Source organism: Hemiscyllium ocellatum, unplaced genomic scaffold (assembly GCF_020745735.1).
Source record: "Hemiscyllium ocellatum isolate sHemOce1 unplaced genomic scaffold, sHemOce1.pat.X.cur. scaffold_2951_pat_ctg1, whole genome shotgun sequence".
Taxonomy (NCBI): Eukaryota; Metazoa; Chordata; class Chondrichthyes; order Orectolobiformes; family Hemiscylliidae; genus Hemiscyllium; species Hemiscyllium ocellatum.
The window spans coordinates 41,242-61,183 of NW_026868259.1; the positions used below are offsets into that span (position 1 = coordinate 41,242).

At 45.6% G+C, this 19,942-nt stretch overlaps 6 non-coding genes across 6 annotated transcripts; all 6 read right to left on the reverse strand.

Moving 5' to 3' along the window:
• Nucleotides 1–2,425: 2,425 nt before the first annotated feature.
• On the reverse strand, nt 2,426–2,498 carry trnav-cac (transfer RNA valine (anticodon CAC)). The gene has a single exon. It is a non-coding gene; the product is annotated as a tRNA-Val (tRNA).
• A 3,239-nt stretch (nt 2,499–5,737) lies between these two features.
• On the reverse strand, nt 5,738–5,810 carry trnav-cac (transfer RNA valine (anticodon CAC)). Its single transcript has one exon. It is a non-coding gene; the product is annotated as a tRNA-Val (tRNA).
• A 3,239-nt stretch (nt 5,811–9,049) lies between these two features.
• Nucleotides 9,050–9,122, reverse strand: trnav-cac (transfer RNA valine (anticodon CAC)). Its single transcript has one exon. It is a non-coding gene; the product is annotated as a tRNA-Val (tRNA).
• Nucleotides 9,123–12,351: 3,229 nt separating this feature from the next.
• On the reverse strand, nt 12,352–12,423 carry trnav-cac (transfer RNA valine (anticodon CAC)). Its single transcript has one exon. It is a non-coding gene; the product is annotated as a tRNA-Val (tRNA).
• A 3,236-nt stretch (nt 12,424–15,659) lies between these two features.
• trnav-cac (transfer RNA valine (anticodon CAC)) lies at nt 15,660–15,731 on the reverse strand. The gene has a single exon. It is a non-coding gene; the product is annotated as a tRNA-Val (tRNA).
• A 3,231-nt stretch (nt 15,732–18,962) lies between these two features.
• trnav-cac (transfer RNA valine (anticodon CAC)) lies at nt 18,963–19,035 on the reverse strand. Its single transcript has one exon. It is a non-coding gene; the product is annotated as a tRNA-Val (tRNA).
• Nucleotides 19,036–19,942: the final 907 nt, after the last annotated feature.

The window sequence follows — 19,942 nt, forward strand, 5'->3', positions numbered from 1 at the left end:
AGAACCCCTGTTAACTCGTAATGTATTGAGCGAATCGCAAACAGAAAGCATTTAACACGGAACACAAACAAAACTGGCATACCTAATGCATGTTCAGACACAGCGAAGCATGAATGCTAAATGTGAGACAGTCCGAGGGCATGAGGCATAAAGTAATCTCACAACTAACAACAGGGCAATTCCAAACTACTCTTTCAAACATACTGCAGCCTTAGTGCACCACCACTTCCCAGACAATGCTGAAAAGAGAGAAAGAAAGAATATAATAAGTATGGGCCATAAAAAAGTGAATTTCACCAATCACAGTCTCGATTAGATTACCTTTCCCTTCCGGTGTCTCCAGGACGGAAATGCAGGAAATGGGAGAAATTCAATAGCATATGCATTGGAAAGATTTTCCCATTCGCCAGAAAGCCAAATAACGATGAATCGACTCACCGCCGGACTTTGTTTCACAACAGCGATGAAATAACAGTCTCCATTCGGTTCCAGTAAAACCTCAACTTGCCTGGAACATAAACCAATCGCTGCTTGCGATTTTCTGCAGGGGAGGCGAATAACATCATGGCAGCTGAGAGACCTGGCAATACTCAGCACCTTTCCACAGTTAATTCTCTAAGAACATCAATGCAGCGGGGATCGAAGCAGCATTCGAGCAGGTCAGCTGAAATGGCAGTGGCGGGATTCGAACACACGCCCCTTTCCAGGCCGGAACCTGGATCCACCGACTTAGACCGCTCGGCCACACTACCAGACAGCCTGAGCGTCCATTTTCTTGCATTTCGAATTGTGCTCCTGCATAACCACACATGCAAAGTCACATGAAAAGTGTTCCATGGTCCCTGTCCGACTCGCACAGCAGCTGGTATGTGCCCGGCTACAATGTCTATTTCGCAGCAGATAATGAAAGCCCATCAATCCAGACAAAAATCAATGGTAAGCTGTGTCTATCTTCTCAGACTCTTTTCAGCCAGAAATGTATCTTTGACTGCGTGAGAATATATGTTCGGTAATGATTTGGTCAAATCACCATGAGCTGCTTGACATTACTTCAATTTCGATTCTTGCTTTGCTGAATGATTTCACCGATTGCTCGAAACAGGACAACTTTCACGTTTACACGGAACACGAAACACACCGGACTACAGGGAAAATGCACAAAGCTGAGCAGGCCGTGTTCCACATCATACCGTGCACTATATTTTCAGTCACTGTGTCTGTTTTGCAAAGAATGTTCTCCACCCTAAAACCGGAGGTAGCATTACAATCCGAGAACGACAGATCACCTTGTGAGGATGATATGACCTCGGGGCTGGTTCGAGATGCCACTTTCCTTGCCTTTTACCTTAACCGTGCAATTGGCTGCAGGGATATTCACACCTGGACATGAGCCACATCGATACCGACTGACTTGGAAACCTGTGTGGGAAGCGACGAGAAGCGACTCAATAAATCTTGCTAAATTCCATGGTGCTCATTAGAAATGCAGTTTCTGTTCACCTCAATTTAAAAGGCAGTTTCTGAACATAGTAACTGAAGTCAAAAGGTAATTATCTCACTCCACCCCAATTCCGGGAGAGGTGCTAACTGCACTTGATTGCTTTTTGTTCTCGATGTGAAGAGTTCTCAGGCATGAGTCACCTTCACGTCTCTTGGTGCTGAGTGACTTACAAAGAAGGAGTTTCACCAGAGCTGCAACTGCCTCACTTTCCCACTCGCCCTGCCCGTTTACAGTTTCCCTGCTCGTCAGTGATTTAAAGAAAACCAAAAGGTTGCGATGTTATTCTGCAGCCTCTCTGTCAATTCCTCCGTTTCAGTTCCAACATGGCTTAGATCTCGGGGCTCACCTTAATACTAGCGACGCTATGAAACCACAAGTCCAGAGGTTCCTCTGGGAGTGCAATTTCTTTCATTGCTGTTGCTGATTGAATGAGTCACTAACGTGCGAACTGATCCAAACCATGATTCAGCACCTCTGCTGCCAATTCTCGCACGTTGAATAACGACAGAGAGTTTCCAAATGAGGCCTTGCAGAGACGACTTTGGTTTACATTTGACAGACAGACTAGTTCAGGAATCAGTGGTGCGCTGATCAGTAGCACCAGCGCATCAGCTTCTTCCCTGTCTTTGAACCGGTCCGCCTGCGCAAGGAATGCAAATGCGGGACAGTTTTTCGTGGAAGGGATCAGAACGCGGTAACTACACTCTCAAACAGAATGACTTATGATCAGAACCAGGTTTTACAATGGTTCTGATCAGAACAAGCCTTTACAATGCTTTGCTCACTAATTAAATGGAAGTGCATCACATTTCACAAAGAGAGCAGATTTGTTCGAGCATTTTCGAAGGCAGATTTGCAGATGGGAGAGCAAGCAAGAAAGCTCCGTTCTTGTCCGTGTAAAAGGCTGCAATTGACGAACAAAGCAGTTTCTGCCCAGTTTCGAACTGGGGACCTTTCGCGTGTGAGGCGAACGTGATGACCACTACACTACAGAAACGAGCTTCAGCCGAGCGCGTTGCGGCTCTGTGGCATCCAGCACTGAAAGTTGAAGCCATTCTACGTTTCACCTTTCTTTTTCCAATAGCTCGTTGTTATCCAGGGAAATTGACATCTTGAAAAAGTCAAAAAATATAGACTGAAATTAGTGACAAAATATAGACAAGGATGTCGTCAATGTTTGGACTGGAGTGTGAAGTGGAATAAGCTGGGACAACTTTCCCGGCAGCATAACGGCTGCGACATGGTTTTATGGAAGGGTTGTAAACTGAGTATTTACGTGTTTTACACAAGCTAGGGTGAGTTGGAAACTCGAGAGCATAGGTTTAAGGTGAGTGGTCTGAAATTGACAAAGGACCCCGACGCACATTTTCCACTCACAAGGTTGTGGGTGTATGGAATGAGCTACCAGAGGGAGTGGAGGAGGCTATTGCACTCAGAAAATTGCAATGGTAATCGGATGAGTTTCTGGATAGGATGGGTTTAGAGGGATTGAGGAGAAATGCTGTGGAACGGGACTTGTTTAATTTTGGTGATGTGGTGAGCATGGATGAGATACACCGAAGTCTCTGTTTCCACGCGGTGTACCCCAATAACCTTGCGTTGCTTACACCGGTTTTAAAGGATTACTTTTCAGCGGAGCTTGCCGTCGCAGTCTGTAGCACAATCATTTAGTCTGTTCGACTGCTCACGGGAAAGGTAGTATTGTGAAACACTGCAGAAACGAACGACTCCCTTACTTTTGCTCCGACTGACCATGCTTCGTGAAACTTTCCCAGATCCTCAGTTGAGGATTTTTGCTGCTGCAAGTTACCTCAGAACCCCTGTTAACTCGTAATGTATTGAGCGAATCGCAAACAGAAAGCATTTAACACGGAACACAAACAAAACTGGCATACCTAATGCATGTTCAGACACAGCGAAGCATGAATGCTAAATGTGAGACAGTCCGAGGGCATGAGGCATAAAGTAATCTCACAACTAACAACAGGGCAATTCCAAACTACTCTTTCAAACATACTGCAGCCTTAGTGCACCACCACTTCCCAGACAATGCTGAAAAGAGAGAAAGAAAGAATATAATAAGTATGGGCCATAAAAAAGTGAATTTCACCAATCACAGTCTCGATTAGATTACCTTTCCCTTCCGGTGTCTCCAGGACGGAAATGCAGGAAATGGGAGAAATTCAATAGCATATGCATTGGAAAGATTTTCCCATTCGCCAGAAAGCCAAATAACGATGAATCGACTCACCGCCGGACTTTGTTTCACAACAGCGATGAAATAACAGTCTCCATTCGGTTCCAGTAAAACCTCAACTTGCCTGGAACATAAACCAATCGCTGCTTGCGATTTTCTGCAGGGGAGGCGAATAACATCATGGCAGCTGAGAGACCTGGCAATACTCAGCACCTTTCCACAGTTAATTCTCTAAGAACATCAATGCAGCGGGGATCGAAGCAGCATTCGAGCAGGTCAGCTGAAATGGCAGTGGTGGGATTCGAACCCACGCCCCTTTCAGGACTGAACCTGGATCCAGCGCCTTAGACCGCTCGGCCACACTACCAGACAGCCTGAGCGTCCATTTTCTTGCATTTCGAATTGTGCTCCTGCATAACCACACATGCAAAGTCACATGAAAAGGGTTCCATGGTCCCTGTCCGACTCGCACAGCAGCTGGTATGTGCCCGGCTACAATGTCTATTTCGCAGCAGATAATGAAAGCCCATCAATCCAGACAAAAATCAATGGTAAGCTGTGTCTATCTTCTCAGACTCTTTTCAGCCAGAAATGTATCTTTGACTGCGTGAGAATATATGTTCGGTAATGATTTGGTCAAATCACCATGAGCTGCTTGACATTACTTCAATTTCGATTCTTGCTTTGCTGAATGATTTCACCGATTGCTCGAAACAGGACAACGTTCACGTTTACACGGAACACGAAACACACCGGACTACAGGGAAAATGCACAAAGCTGAGCAGGCCGTGTTCCACATCATACCGTGCACTATATTTTCAGTCACTGTGTCTGTTTTGCAAAGAATGTTCTCCACCCTAAAACCGGAGGTAGCATTACAATCCGAGAACGACAGATCACCTTGTGAGGATGATATGACCTCGGGGCTGGTTCGAGATGCCACTTTCCTTGCCTTTTACCTTAACCGTGCAATTGGCTGCAGGGATATTCACACCTGGACATGAGCCACATCGATACCGACTGACTTGGAAACCTGTGTGGGAAGCGACGAGAAGCGACTCAATAAATCTTGCTAAATTCCATGGTGCTCATTAGAAATGCAGTTTCTGTTCACCTCAATTTAAAAGGCAGTTTCTGAACATAGTAACTGAAGTCAAAAGGTAATTATCTCACCCCACCCCAATTCCGGGAGAGGTGCTAACTGCACTTGATTGCTTTTTGTTCTCGATGTGAAGAGTTCTCAGGCATGAGTCACCTTCACGTCTCTTGGTGCTGAGTGACTTACAAAGAAGGAGTTTCACCAGAGCTGCAACTGCCTCACTTTCCCACTCGCCCTGCCCGTTTACAGTTTCCTGCTCGTCAGTGATTTAAAGAAAACCAAAAGGTTGCGATGTTATTCTGCAGCCTCTCTGTCAATTCCTCCGTTTCAGTTCCAACATGGCTTAGATCTCGGGGCTCACCTTAATACTAGCGACGCTATGAAACCACAAGTCCAGAGGTTCCTCTGGGAGTGCAATTTCTTTCATTGCTGTTGCTGATTGAATGAGTCACTAACGTGCGAACTGATCCAAACCATGATTCAGCACCTCTGCTGCCAATTCTCGCACGTTGAATAACGACAGAGAGTTTCCAAATGAGGCCTTGCAGAGACGACTTTGGTTTACATTTGACAGACAGACTAGTTCAGGAATCAGTGGTGCGCTGATCAGTAGCACCAGCGCATCAGCTTCTTCCCTGTCTTTGAACCGGTCCGCCTGCGCAAGGAATGCAAATGCGGGACAGTTTTTCGTGGAAGGGATCAGAACGCGGTAACTACACTCTCAAACAGAATGACTTATGATCAGAACCAGGTTTTACAATGGTTCTGATCAGAACAAGCCTTTACAATGCTTTGCTCACTAATTAAATGGAAGTGCATCACATTTCACAAAGAGAGCAGATTTGTTCGAGCATTTTCGAAGGCAGATTTGCAGATGGGAGAGCAAGCAAGAAAGCTCCGTTCTTGTCCGTGTAAAAGGCTGCAATTGACGAACAAAGCAGTTTCTGCCCAGTTTCGAACTGGGGACCTTTCGCGTGTGAGGCGAACGTGATGACCACTACACTACAGAAACGAGCTTCAGCCGAGCGCGTTGCGGCTCTGTGGCATCCAGCACTGAAAGTTGAAGCCATTCTACGTTTCACCTTTCTTTTTCCAATAGCTCGTTGTTATCCAGGGAAATTGACATCTTGAAAAAGTCAAAAAATATAGACTGAAATTAGTGACAAAATATAGACAAGGATGTCGTCAATGTTTGGACTGGAGTGTGAAGTGGAATAAGCTGGGACAACTTTCCCGGCAGCATAACGGCTGCGACATGGTTTTATGGAAGGGTTGTAAACTGAGTATTTACGTGTTTTACACAAGCTAGGGTGAGTTGGAAACTCGAGAGCATAGGTTTAAGGTGAGTGGTCTGAAATTGACAAAGGACCCCGACGCACATTTTCCACTCACAAGGTTGTGGGTGTATGGAATGAGCTACCAGAGGGAGTGGAGGAGGCTATTGCACTCAGAAAATTGCAATGGTAATCGGATGAGTTTCTGGATAGGATGGGTTTAGAGGGATTGAGGAGAAATGCTGTGGAACGGGACTTGTTTAATTTTGGTGATGTGGTGAGCATGGATGAGATACACCGAAGTCTCTGTTTCCACGCGGTGTACCCCAATAACCTTGCGTTGCTTACACCGGTTTTAAAGGATTACTTTTCAGCGGAGCTTGCCGTCGCAGTCTGTAGCACAATCATTTAGTCTGTTCGACTGCTCACGGGAAAGGTAGTATTGTGAAACACTGCAGAAACGAACGACTTCCTTACTTTTGCTCCGACTGACCATGCTTCGTGAAACTTTCCCAGATCCTCAGTTGAGGATTTTTGCTGCTGCAAGTTACCTCAGAACCCCTGTTAACTCGTAATGTATTGACCGAATCGCAAACAGAAAGCATTTAACACGGAACACAAACAAAACTGGCATACCTAATGCATGTTCAGACACAGCGAAGCATGAATGCTAAATGTGAGACAGTCCGAGGGCATGAGGCATAAAGTAATCTCACAACTAACAACAGGGCAATTCCAAACTACTCTTTCAAACATACTACAGCCTTAGTGCACCACCACTTCCCAGACAATGCTGAAAAGAGAGAAACAAAGAATATAATAAGTATGGGCCATAAAAAAGTGAATTTCACCAATCACAGTCTCGATTAGATTACCTTTCCCTTCCGGTGTCTCCAGGACGGAAATGCAGGAAATGGGAGAAATTCAATAACATATGCATTGGAAAGATTTTCCCATTCGCCAGAAAGCCAAATAACGATGAATCGACTCACCGCCGGACTTTGTTTCACAACAGCGATGAAATAACAGTCTCCATTCGGTTCCAGTAAAACCTCAACTTGCCTGGAACATAAACCAATCGCTGCTTGCGATTTTCTGCAGGGGAGGCGAATAACATCATGGCAGCTGAGAGACCTGACAATACTCGGCACCTTTCCACAGTTAATTCTCTAAGAACATCAATGCAGCGGGGATCGAAGCAGCATTCGAGCAGATCAGCTGAAATGGCAGTGGTGGGATTCGAACACACGCCCCTTTCCAGGCCGGAACCTGGATCCACCGACTTAGACCGCTCGGCCACACTACCAGACAGCCTGAGCGTCCATTTTCTTGCATTTCGAATTGTGCTCCTGCATAACCACACATGCAAAGTCACATGAAAAGGGTTCCATGGTCCCTGTCCGACTCGCACAGCAGCTGGTATGTGCCCGGCTACAATGTCTATTTCGCAGCAGATAATGAAAGCCCATCAATCCAGACAAAAATCAATGGTAAGCTGTGTCTATCTTCTCAGACTCTTTTCAGCCAGAAATGTATCTTTGACTGCGTGAGAATATATGTTCGGTAATGATTTGGTCAAATCACCATGAGCTGCTTGACATTACTTCAATTTCGATTCTTGCTTTGCTGAATGATTTCACCGATTGCTCGAAACAGGACAACGTTCACGTTTACACGGAACACGAAACACACCGGACTACAGGAAAATGCACAAAGCTGAGCAGGCCGTGTTCCACATCATACCGTGCACTATATTTTCAGTCACTGTGTCTGTTTTGCAAAGAATGTTCTCCACCCTAAAACCGGAGGTAGCATTACAATCCGAGAACGACAGATCACCTTGTGAGGATGATATGACCTCGGGGCTGGTTCGAGATGCCACTTTCCTTGCCTTTTACCTTAACCGTGCAATTGGCTGCAGGGATATTCACACCTGGACATGAGCCACATCGATACCGACTGACTTGGAAACCTGTGTGGGAAGCGACGAGAAGCGACTCAATAAATCTTGCTAAATTCCATGGTGCTCATTAGAAATGCAGTTTCTGTTCACCTCAATTTAAAAGGCAGTTTCTGAACATAGTAACTGAAGTCAAAAGGTAATTATCTCACCCCACCCCAATTCCGGGAGAGGTGCTAACTGCACTTGATTGCTTTTTGTTCTCGATGTGAAGAGTTCTCAGGCATGAGTCACCTTCACGTCTCTTGGTGCTGAGTGACTTACAAAGAAGGAGTTTCACCAGAGCTGCAACTGCCTCACTTTCCCACTCGCCCTGCCCGTTTACAGTTTCCTGCTCGTCAGTGATTTAAAGAAAACCAAAAGGTTGCGATGTTATTCTGCAGCCTCTCTGTCAATTCCTCCGTTTCAGTTCCAACATGGCTTAGATCTCGGGGCTCACCTTAATACTAGCGACGCTATGAAACCACAAGTCCAGAGGTTCCTCTGGGAGTGCAATTTCTTTCATTGCTGTTGCTGATTGAATGAGTCACTAACGTGCGAACTGATCCAAACCATGATTCAGCACCTCTGCTGCCAATTCTCGCACGTTGAATAACGACAGAGAGTTTCCAAATGAGGCCTTGCAGAGACGACTTTGGTTTACATTTGACAGACAGACTAGTTCAGGAATCAGTGGTGCGCTGATCAGTAGCACCAGCGCATCAGCTTCTTCCCTGTCTTTGAACCGGTCCGCCTGCGCAAGGAATGCAAATGCGGGACAGTTTTTCGTGGAAGGGATCAGAACGCGGTAACTACACTCTCAAACAGAATGACTTATGATCAGAACCAGGTTTTACAATGGTTCTGATCAGAACAAGCCTTTACAATGCTTTGCTCACTAATTAAATGGAAGTGCATCACATTTCACAAAGAGAGCAGATTTGTTCGAGCATTTTCGAAGGCAGATTTGCAGATGGGAGAGCAAGCAAGAAAGCTCCGTTCTTGTCCGTGTAAAAGGCTGCAATTGACGAACAAAGCAGTTTCTGCCCAGTTTCGAACTGGGGACCTTTCGCGTGTGAGGCGAACGTGATGACCACTACACTACAGAAACGAGCTTCAGCCGAGCGCGTTGCGGCTCTGTGGCATCCAGCACTGAAAGTTGAAGCCATTCTACGTTTCACCTTTCTTTTTCCAATAGCTCGTTGTTATCCAGGGAAATTGACATCTTGAAAAAGTCAAAAAATATAGACTGAAATTAGTGACAAAATATAGACAAGGATGTCGTCAATGTTTGGACTGGAGTGTGAAGTGGAATAAGCTGGGACAACTTTCCCGGCAGCATAACGGCTGCGACATGGTTTTATGGAAGGGTTGTAAACTGAGTATTTACGTGTTTTACACAAGCTAGGGTGAGTTGGAAACTCGAGAGCATAGGTTTAAGGTGAGTGGTCTGAAATTGACAAAGGACCCCGACGCACATTTTCCACTCACAAGGTTGTGGGTGTATGGAATGAGCTACCAGAGGGAGTGGAGGAGGCTATTGCACTCAGAAAATTGCAATGGTAATCGGATGAGTTTCTGGATAGGATGGGTTTAGAGGGATTGAGGAGAAATGCTGTGGAACGGGACTTGTTTAATTTTGGTGATGTGGTGAGCATGGATGAGATACACCGAAGTCTCTGTTTCCACGCGGTGTACCCCAATAACCTTGCGTTGCTTACACCGGTTTTAAAGGATTACTTTTCAGCGGAGCTTGTCGTCGCAGTCTGTAGCACAATCATTTAGTCTGTTCGACTGCTCACGGGAAAGGTAGTATTGTGAAACACTGCAGAAACGAACGACTTCCTTACTTTTGCTCCGACTGACCATGCTTCGTGAAACTTTCCCAGATCCTCAGTTGAGGATTTTTGCTGCTGCAAGTTACCTCAGAACCCCTGTTAACTCGTAATGTATTGACCGAATCGCAAACAGAAAGCATTTAACACGGAACACAAACAAAACTGGCATACCTAATGCATGTTCAGACACAGCGAAGCATGAATGCTAAATGTGAGACAGTCCGAGGGCATGAGGCATAAAGTAATCTCACAACTAACAACAGGGCAATTCCAAACTACTCTTTCAAACATACTGCAGCCTTAGTGCACCACCACTTCCCAGACAATGCTGAAAAGAGAGAAAGAAAGAATATAATAAGTATGGGCCATAAAAAAGTGAATTTCACCAATCACAGTCTCGATTAGATTACCTTTCCCTTCCGGTGTCTCCAGGACGGAAATGCAGGAAATGGGAGAAATTCAATAGCATATGCATTGGAAAGATTTTCCCATTCGCCAGAAAGCCAAATAACGATGAATCGACTCACCGCCGGACTTTGTTTCACAACAGCGATGAAATAACAGTCTCCATTCGGTTCCAGTAAAACCTCAACTTGCCTGGAACATAAACCAATCGCTGCTTGCGATTTTCTGCAGGGGAGGCGAATAACATCATGGCAGCTGAGAGACCTGGCAATACTCAGCACCTTTCCACAGTTAATTCTCTAAGAACATCAATGCAGCGGGGATCGAAGCAGCATTCGAGCAGGTCAGCTGAAATGGCAGTGGTGGGATTCGAACACACGCCCCTTTCCAGGCCAGAACCAGGATCCACCGACTTAGACCGCTCGGCCACACTACCAGACAGCCTGAGCGTCCATTTTCTTGCATTTCGAATTGTGCTCCTGCATAACCACACATGCAAAGTCACATGAAAAGGGTTCCATGGTCCCTGTCCGACTCGCACAGCAGCTGGTATGTGCCCGGCTACAATGTCTATTTCGCAGCAGATAATGAAAGCCCATCAATCCAGACAAAAATCAATGGTAAGCTGTGTCTATCTTCTCAGACTCTTTTCAGCCAGAAATGTATCTTTGACTGCGTGAGAATATATGTTCGGTAATGATTTGGTCAAATCACCATGAGCTGCTTGACATTACTTCAATTTCGATTCTTGCTTTGCTGAATGATTTCACCGATTGCTCGAAACAGGACAACGTTCACGTTTACACGGAACACGAAACACACCGGACTACAGGGAAAATGCACAAAGCTGAGCAGGCCGTGTTCCACATCATACCGTGCACTATATTTTCAGTCACTGTGTCTGTTTTGCAAAGAATGTTCTCCACCCTAAAACCGGAGGTAGCATTACAATCCGAGAACGACAGATCACCTTGTGAGGATGATATGACCTCGGGGCTGGTTCGAGATGCCACTTTCCTTGCCTTTTACCTTAACCGTGCAATTGGCTGCAGGGATATTCACACCTGGACATGAGCCACATCGATACCGACTGACTTGGAAACCTGTGTGGGAAGCGACGAGAAGCGACTCAATAAATCTTGCTAAATTCCATGGTGCTCATTAGAAATGCAGTTTCTGTTCACCTCAATTTAAAAGGCAGTTTCTGAACATAGTAACTGAAGTCAAAAGGTAATTATCTCACCCCACCCCAATTCCGGGAGAGGTGCTAACTGCACTTGATTGCTTTTTGTTCTCGATGTGAAGAGTTCTCAGGCATGAGTCACCTTCACGTCTCTTGGTGCTGAGTGACTTACAAAGAAGGAGTTTCACCAGAGCTGCAACTGCCTCACTTTCCCACTCGCCCTGCCCGTTTACAGTTTCCTGCTCGTCAGTGATTTAAAGAAAACCAAAAGGTTGCGATGTTATTCTGCAGCCTCTCTGTCAATTCCTCCGTTTCAGTTCCAACATGGCTTAGATCTCGGGGCTCACCTTAATACTAGCGACGCTATGAAACCACAAGTCCAGAGGTTCCTCTGGGAGTGCAATTTCTTTCATTGCTGTTGCTGATTGAATGAGTCACTAACGTGCGAACTGATCCAAACCATGATTCAGCACCTCTGCTGCCAATTCTCGCACGTTGAATAACGACAGAGAGTTTCCAAATGAGGCCTTGCAGAGACGACTTTGGTTTACATTTGACAGACAGACTAGTTCAGGAATCAGTGGTGCGCTGATCAGTAGCACCAGCGCATCAGCTTCTTCCCTGTCTTTGAACCGGTCCGCCTGCGCAAGGAATGCAAATGCGGGACAGTTTTTCGTGGAAGGGATCAGAACGCGGTAACTACACTCTCAAACAGAATGACTTATGATCAGAACCAGGTTTTACAATGGTTCTGATCAGAACAAGCCTTTACAATGCTTTGCTCACTAATTAAATGGAAGTGCATCACATTTCACAAAGAGAGCAGATTTGTTCGAGCATTTTCGCAGATGGGGAGAGCAAGCAAGAAAGCTCCGTTCTTGTCCGTGTAAAAGGCTGCAATTGAAGAACAAAGCAGTTTCTGCCCAGTTTCGAACTGGGGACCTTTCGCGTGTGAGGCGAACGTGATGACACTACACTACAGAAACGAGCTTCAGCCGAGCGCGTTGCGGCTCTGTGGCATCCAGCACTGAAAGTTGAAGCCATTCTACGTTTCACCTTTCTTTTTCCAATAGCTCGTTGTTATCCAGGGAAATTGACATCTTGAAAAAGTCAAAAAATATAGACTGAAATTAGTGACAAAATATAGACAAGGATGTCGTCAATGTTTGGACTGGAGTGTGAAGTGGAATAAGCTGGGACAACTTTCCCGGCAGCATAACGGCTGCGACATGGTTTTATGGAAGGGTTGTAAACTGAGTATTTACGTGTTTTACACAAGCTAGGGTGAGTTGGAAACTCGAGAGCATAGGTTTAAGGTGAGTGGTCTGAAATTGACAAAGGACCCGACGCACATTTTCCACTCACAAGGTTGTGGGTGTATGGAATGAGCTACCAGAGGGAGTGGAGGAGGCTATTGCACTCAGAAAATTGCAATGGTAATCGGATGAGTTTCTGGATAGGATGGGTTTAGAGGGATTGAGGAGAAATGCTGTGGAACGGGACTTGTTTAATTTTGGTGATGTGGTGAGCATGGATGAGATACACCGAAGTCTCTGTTTCCACGCGGTGTACCCCAATAACCTTGCGTTGCTTACACCGGTTTTAAAGGATTACTTTTCAGCGGAGCTTGCCGTCGCAGTCTGTAGCACAATCATTTAGTCTGTTCGACTGCTCACGGGAAAGGTAGTATTGTGAAACACTGCAGAAACGAACGACTTCCTTACTTTTGCTCCGACTGACCATGCTTCGTGAAACTTTCCCAGATCCTCAGTTGAGGATTTTTGCTGCTGCAAGTTACCTCAGAACCCCTGTTAACTCGTAATGTATTGAGCGAATCGCAAACAGAAAGCATTTAACACGGAACACAAACAAAACTGGCATACCTAATGCATGTTCAGACACAGCGAAGCATGAATGCTAAATGTGAGACAGTCCGAGGGCATGAGGCATAAAGTAATCTCACAACTAACAACAGGGCAATTCCAAACTACTCTTTCAAACATACTGCAGCCTTAGTGCACCACCACTTCCCAGACAATGCTGAAAAGAGAGAAAGAAAGAATATAATAAGTATGGGCCATAAAAAAGTGAATTTCACCAATCACAGTCTCGATTAGATTACCTTTCCCTTCCGGTGTCTCCAGGACGGAAATGCAGGAAATGGGAGAAATTCAATAACATATGCATTGGAAAGATTTTCCCATTCGCCAGAAAGCCAAATAACGATGAATCGACTCACCGCCGGACTTTGTTTCACAACAGCGATGAAATAACAGTCTCCATTCGGTTCCAGTAAAACCTCAACTTGCCTGGAACATAAACCAATCGCTGCTTGCGATTTTCTGCAGGGGAGGCGAATAACATCATGGCAGCTGAGAGACCTGGCAATACTCAGCACCTTTCCACAGTTAATTCTCTAAGAACATCAATGCAGCGGGGATCGAAGCAGCATTCGAGCAGGTCAGCTGAAATGGCAGTGGTGGGATTCGAACACACGCCCCTTTCCAGGCCAGAACCAGGATCCACCGACTTAGACCGCTCGGCCACACTACCAGACAGCCTGAGCGTCCATTTTCTTGCATTTCGAATTGTGCTCCTGCATAACCACACATGCAAAGTCACATGAAAAGGGTTCCATGGTCCCTGTCCGACTCGCACAGCAGCTGGTATGTGCCCGGCTACAATGTCTATTTCGCAGCAGATAATGAAAGCCCATCAATCCAGACAAAATCAATGGTAAGCTGTGTCTATCTTCTCAGACTCTTTTCAGCCAGAAATGTATCTTTGACTGCGTGAGAATATATGTTCGGTAATGATTTGGTCAAATCACATGAGCTGCTTGACATTACTTCAATTTCGATTCTTGCTTTGCTGAATGATTTCACCGATTGCTCGAAACAGGACAACGTTCACGTTTACACGGAACACGAAACACACCGGACTACAGGGAAAATGCACAAAGCTGAGCAGGCCGTGTTCCACATCATACCGTGCACTATATTTTCAGTCACTGTGTCTGTTTTGCAAAGAATGTTCTCCACCCTAAAACCGGAGGTAGCATTACAATCCGAGAACGACAGATCACCTTGTGAGGATGATATGACCTCGGGGCTGGTTCGAGATGCCACTTTCCTTGCCTTTTACCTTAACCGTGCAATTGGCTGCAGGGATATTCACACCTGGACATGAGCCACATCGATACCGACTGACTTGGAAACCTGTGTGGGAAGCGACGAGAAGCGACTCAATAAATCTTGCTAAATTCCATGGTGCTCATTAGAAATGCAGTTTCTGTTCACCTCAATTTAAAAGGCAGTTTCTGAACATAGTAACTGAAGTCAAAAGGTAATTATCTCACCCCACCCCAATTCCGGGAGAGGTGCTAACTGCACTTGATTGCTTTTTGTTCTCGATGTGAAGAGTTCTCAGGCATGAGTCACCTTCACGTCTCTTGGTGCTGAGTGACTTACAAAGAAGGAGTTTCACCAGAGCTGCAACTGCCTCACTTTCCCACTCGCCCTGCCCGTTTACAGTTTCCTGCTCGTCAGTGATTTAAAGAAAACCAAAAGGTTGCGATGTTATTCTGCAGCCTCTCTGTCAATTCCTCCGTTTCAGTTCCAACATGGCTTAGATCTCGGGGCTCACCTTAATACTAGCGACGCTATGAAACCACAAGTCCAGAGGTTCCTCTGGGAGTGCAATTTCTTTCATTGCTGTTGCTGATTGAATGAGTCACTAACGTGCGAACTGATCCAAACCATGATCAGCACCTCTGCTGCCAATTCTCGCACGTTGAATAACGACAGAGAGTTTCCAAATGAGGCCTTGCAGAGACGACTTTGGTTTACATTTGACAGACAGACTAGTTCAGGAATCAGTGGTGCGCTGATCAGTAGCACCAGCGCATCAGCTTCTTCCCTGTCTTTGAACCGGTCCGCCTGCGCAAGGAATGCAAATGCGGGACAGTTTTTCGTGGAAGGGATCAGAACGCGGTAACTACACTCTCAAACAGAATGACTTATGATCAGAACCAGGTTTTACAATGGTTCTGATCAGAACAAGCCTTTACAATGCTTTGCTCACTAATTAAATGGAAGTGCATCACATTTCACAAAGAGAGCAGATTTGTTCGAGCATTTTCGAAGGCAGATTTGCAGATGGGAGAGCAAGCAAGAAAGCTCCGTTCTTGTCCGTGTAAAAGGCTGCAATTGAAGAACAAAGCAGTTTCTGCCCAGTTCGAACTGGGGACCTTTCGCGTGTGAGGCGAACGTGATGACCACTACACTACAGAAACGAGCTTCAGCCGAGCGCGTTGCGGCTCTGTGGCATCCAGCACTGAAAGTTGAAGCCATTCTACGTTTCACCTTTCTTTTTCCAATAGCTCGTTGTTATCCAGGGAAATTGACATCTTGAAAAAGTCAAAAAATATAGACTGAAATTAGTGACAAAATATAGACAAGGATGTCGTCAATGTTTGGACTGGAGTGTGAAGTGGAATAAGCTGGGACAACTTTCCCCGGCAGCATAACGGCTGCGACATGGTTTTATGGAAGGGTTGTAAACTGAGTATTTACGTGTTTTACACAAGCTAGGGTGAGTTGGAAACTCGAGAGCATAGGTTTAAGGTGAGTGGTCTGAAATTGACAAAGGACCCGACGCACATTTTCCACTCACAAGGTTGTGGGTGTATGGAATGAGCTACCAGAGGGAGTGGAGGAGGCTATTGCACTCAGAAAATTGCAATGGTAATCGGATGAGTTTCTGGATAGGATGGGTTTAGAGGGATTGAGGAGAAATGCTGTGGAACGGGACTTGTTTAATTTTGGTGATGTGGTGAGCATGGATGAGATACACCGAAGTCTCTGTTTCCACGCGGTGTACCCCAATAACCTTGCGTTGCTTACACCGGTTTTAAAGGATTACTTTTCAGCGGAGCTTGCCGTCGCAGTCTGTAGCACAATCATTTAGTCTGTTCGACTGCTCACGGGAAAGGTAGTATTGTGAAACACTGCAGAAACGAACGACTTCCTTACTTTTGCTCCGACTGACCATGCTTCGTGAAACTTTCCAGATCCTCAGTTGAGGATTTTTGCTGCTGCAAGTTACCTCAGAACCCCTGTTAACTCGTAATGTATTGAGCGAATCGCAAACAGAAAGCATTTAACACGGAACACAAACAAACTGGCATACCTAATGCATGTTCAGACACAGCGAAGCATGAATGCTAAATGTGAGACAGTCCGAGGGCATGAGGCATAAAGTAATCTCACAACTAACAACAGGGCAATTCCAAACTACTCTTTCAAACATACTGCAGCCTTAGTGCACCACCACTTCCCAGACAATGCTGAAAAGAGAGAAAGAAAGAATATAATAAGTATGGGCCATAAAAAAGTGCATTTCACCAATCACAGTCTCGATTAGATTACCTTTCCCTTCCGGTGTCTCAGGACGGAAATGCAGGAAATGGGAGAAATTCAATAACATATGCATTGGAAAGATTTTCCATTCGCCAGAAAGCCAAATAACGATGAATCGACTCACCGCCGGACTTTGTTTCACAACAGCGATGAAATAACAGTCTCCATTCGGTTCCAGTAAAACCTCAACTTGCCTGGAACATAAACCAATCGCTGCTTGCGATTTTCTGCAGGGGAGGCGAATAACATCATGGCAGCTGAGAGACCTGACAACACTCGGCACCTGTCCACAGTTAATTCTCCGAGAACATCAATGCAGCGGGGATCGAAGCAGCATTCGAGCTGATCAGCTGAAATGGCAGTGGTGGGATTCGAACCCACGCCCCTTTCAGGCCAGGAACCAGGATCCACCGACTTAGACCGCTCGGCCACACTACCAGACAGCCTGAGCGTCCATTTTCTTGCATTTCGAATTGTGCTCCTGCATAACCACACATGCAAAGTCACATGAAAAGGGTTCCATGGTCCCTGTCCGACTCGCACAGCAGCTGGTATGTGCCCGGCTACAATGTCTATTTCGCAGCAGATAATGAAAGCCCATCAATCCAGACAAAAATCAATGGTAAGCTGTGTCTATCTTCTCAGACTCTTTTCAGCCAGAAATGTATCTTTGACTGCGTGAGAATATATGTTCGGTAATGATTTGGTCAAATCACCATGAGCTGCTTGACATTACTTCAATTTCGATTCTTGCTTTGCTGAATGATTTCACCGATTGCTCGAAACAGGACAACTTTCACGTTTACACGGAACACGAAACACACCGAACTACAGGGAAATGCACAAAGCTGAGCAGGCCGTGTTCCACATCATACCGTGCACTATATTTTCAGTCACTGTGTCTGTTTTGCAAAGAATGTTCTCCACCCTAAAACCGGAGGTAGCATTACAATCCGAGAACGACAGATCACCTTGTGAGGATGATATGACCTCGGGGCTGGTTCGAGATGCCACTTTCCTTGCCTTTTACCTTAACCGTGCAATTGGCTGCAGGGATATTCACACCTGGACATGAGCCACATCGATACCGACTGACTTGGAAACCTGTGTGGGAAGCGACGAGAAGCGACTCAATAAATCTTGCTAAATTCCATGGTGCTTATTAGAAATGCAGTTTCTGTTCACCTCAATTTAAAAGGCAGTTTCTGAACATAGTAACTGAAGTCAAAAGGTAATTATCTCACCCCACCCCAATTCCGGGAGAGGTGCTAACTGCACTTGATTGCTTTTTGTTCTCGATGTGAAGAGTTCTCAGGCATGAGTCACCTTCACGTCTCTTGGTGCTGAGTGACTTACAAAGAAGGAGTTTCACCAGAGCTGCAACTGCCTCACTTTCCCACTCGCCCTGCCCGTTTACAGTTTCCTGCTCGTCAGTGATTTAAAGAAAACAAAAGGTTGCGATGTTATTCTGCAGCCTCTCTGTCAATTCCTCCGTTTCAGTTCCAACATGGCTTAGATCTCGGGGCTCACCTTAATACTAGCGACGCTATGAAACCACAAGTCCAGAGGTTCCTCTGGGAGTGCAATTTCTTTCATTGCTGTTGCTGATTGAATGAGTCACTAACGTGCGAACTGATCCAAACCATGATTCAGCACCTCTGCTGCCAATTCTCGCACGTTGAATAACGACAGAGAGTTTCCAAATGAGGCCTTGCAGAGACGACTTTGGTTTACATTTGACAGACAGACTAGTTCAGGAATCAGTGGTGCGCTGATCAGTAGCACCAGCGCATCAGCTTCTTCCCTGTCTTTGAACCGGTCCGCCTGCGCAAGGAATGCAAATGCGGGGACAGTTTTCGTGGAAGGGATCAGAACGCGGTAACTACACTCTCAAACAGAATGACTTATGATCAGAACCAGGTTTTACAATGGTTCTGATCAGAACAAGCCTTTACAATGCTTTGCTCACTAATTAAATGGAAGTGCATCACATTTCACAAAGAGAGCAGATTTGTTCGAGCATTTTCGAAGGCAGATGCAGATGGGAGGCAAGCAAGAAAGCTCCGTTCTTGTCCGTGTAAAAGGCTGCAATTGAAGAACAAAGCAGTTTCTGCCCAGTTTCGAACTGGGGACCTTTCGCGTGTGAGGCGAACGTGATGACCACTACACTACAGAAACGAGCTTCAGCCGGCGCGTTGCGGCTCTGTGGCATCCAGCACTGAAAGTTGAAGCCATTCTACGTTTCACCTTTCTTTTTCCAATAGCTCGTTGTTATCCAGGGAAATTGACATCTTGAAAAAGTCAAAAAATATAGACTGAAATTAGTGACAAAATATAGACAAGGATGTCGTCAATGTTTGGACTGGAGTGTGAAGTGGAATAAGCTGGGACAACTTTCCCGGCAGCATAACGGCTGCGACATGGTTTTATGGAAGGGTTGTAAACTGAGTATTTACGTGTTTTACACAAGCTAGGGTGAGTTGGAAACTCGAGAGCATAGGTTTAAGGTGAGTGGTCTGAAATTGACAAAGGACCCCGACGCACATTTTCCACTCACAAGGTTGTGGGTGTATGGAATGAGCTACCAGAGGGAGTGGAGGAGGCTATTGCACTCAGAAAATTGCAATGGTAATCGGATGCGTTTCTGGATAGGATGGGTTTAGAGGGATTGAGGAGAAATGCTGTGGAACGGGACTTGTTTAATTTTGGTGATGTGGTGAGCATGGATGAGATACACCGAAGTCTCTGTTTCCACGCGGTGTACCCCAATAACCTTGCGTTGCTTACACCTGTTTTAAAGGATTACTTTTCAGCGGAGCTTGCCGTCGCAGTCTGTAGCACAATCATTTAGACTGTTCGACTGCTCACGGGAAAGGTAGTATTGTGAAACACTGCAGAAACGAACGACTCCCTTACTTTTGCTCCGACTGACCATGCTTCGTGTGAAACTTTCCAGATCCTCAGTTGAGGATTTTGCTGCTGCAAGTTACCTCAGAACCCCTGTTAACTCGTAATGTATTGAACGAATCGCAAACAGAGCATTTAACACGGAACACAAACAAAAGGCATACCTAATGCATGTTCA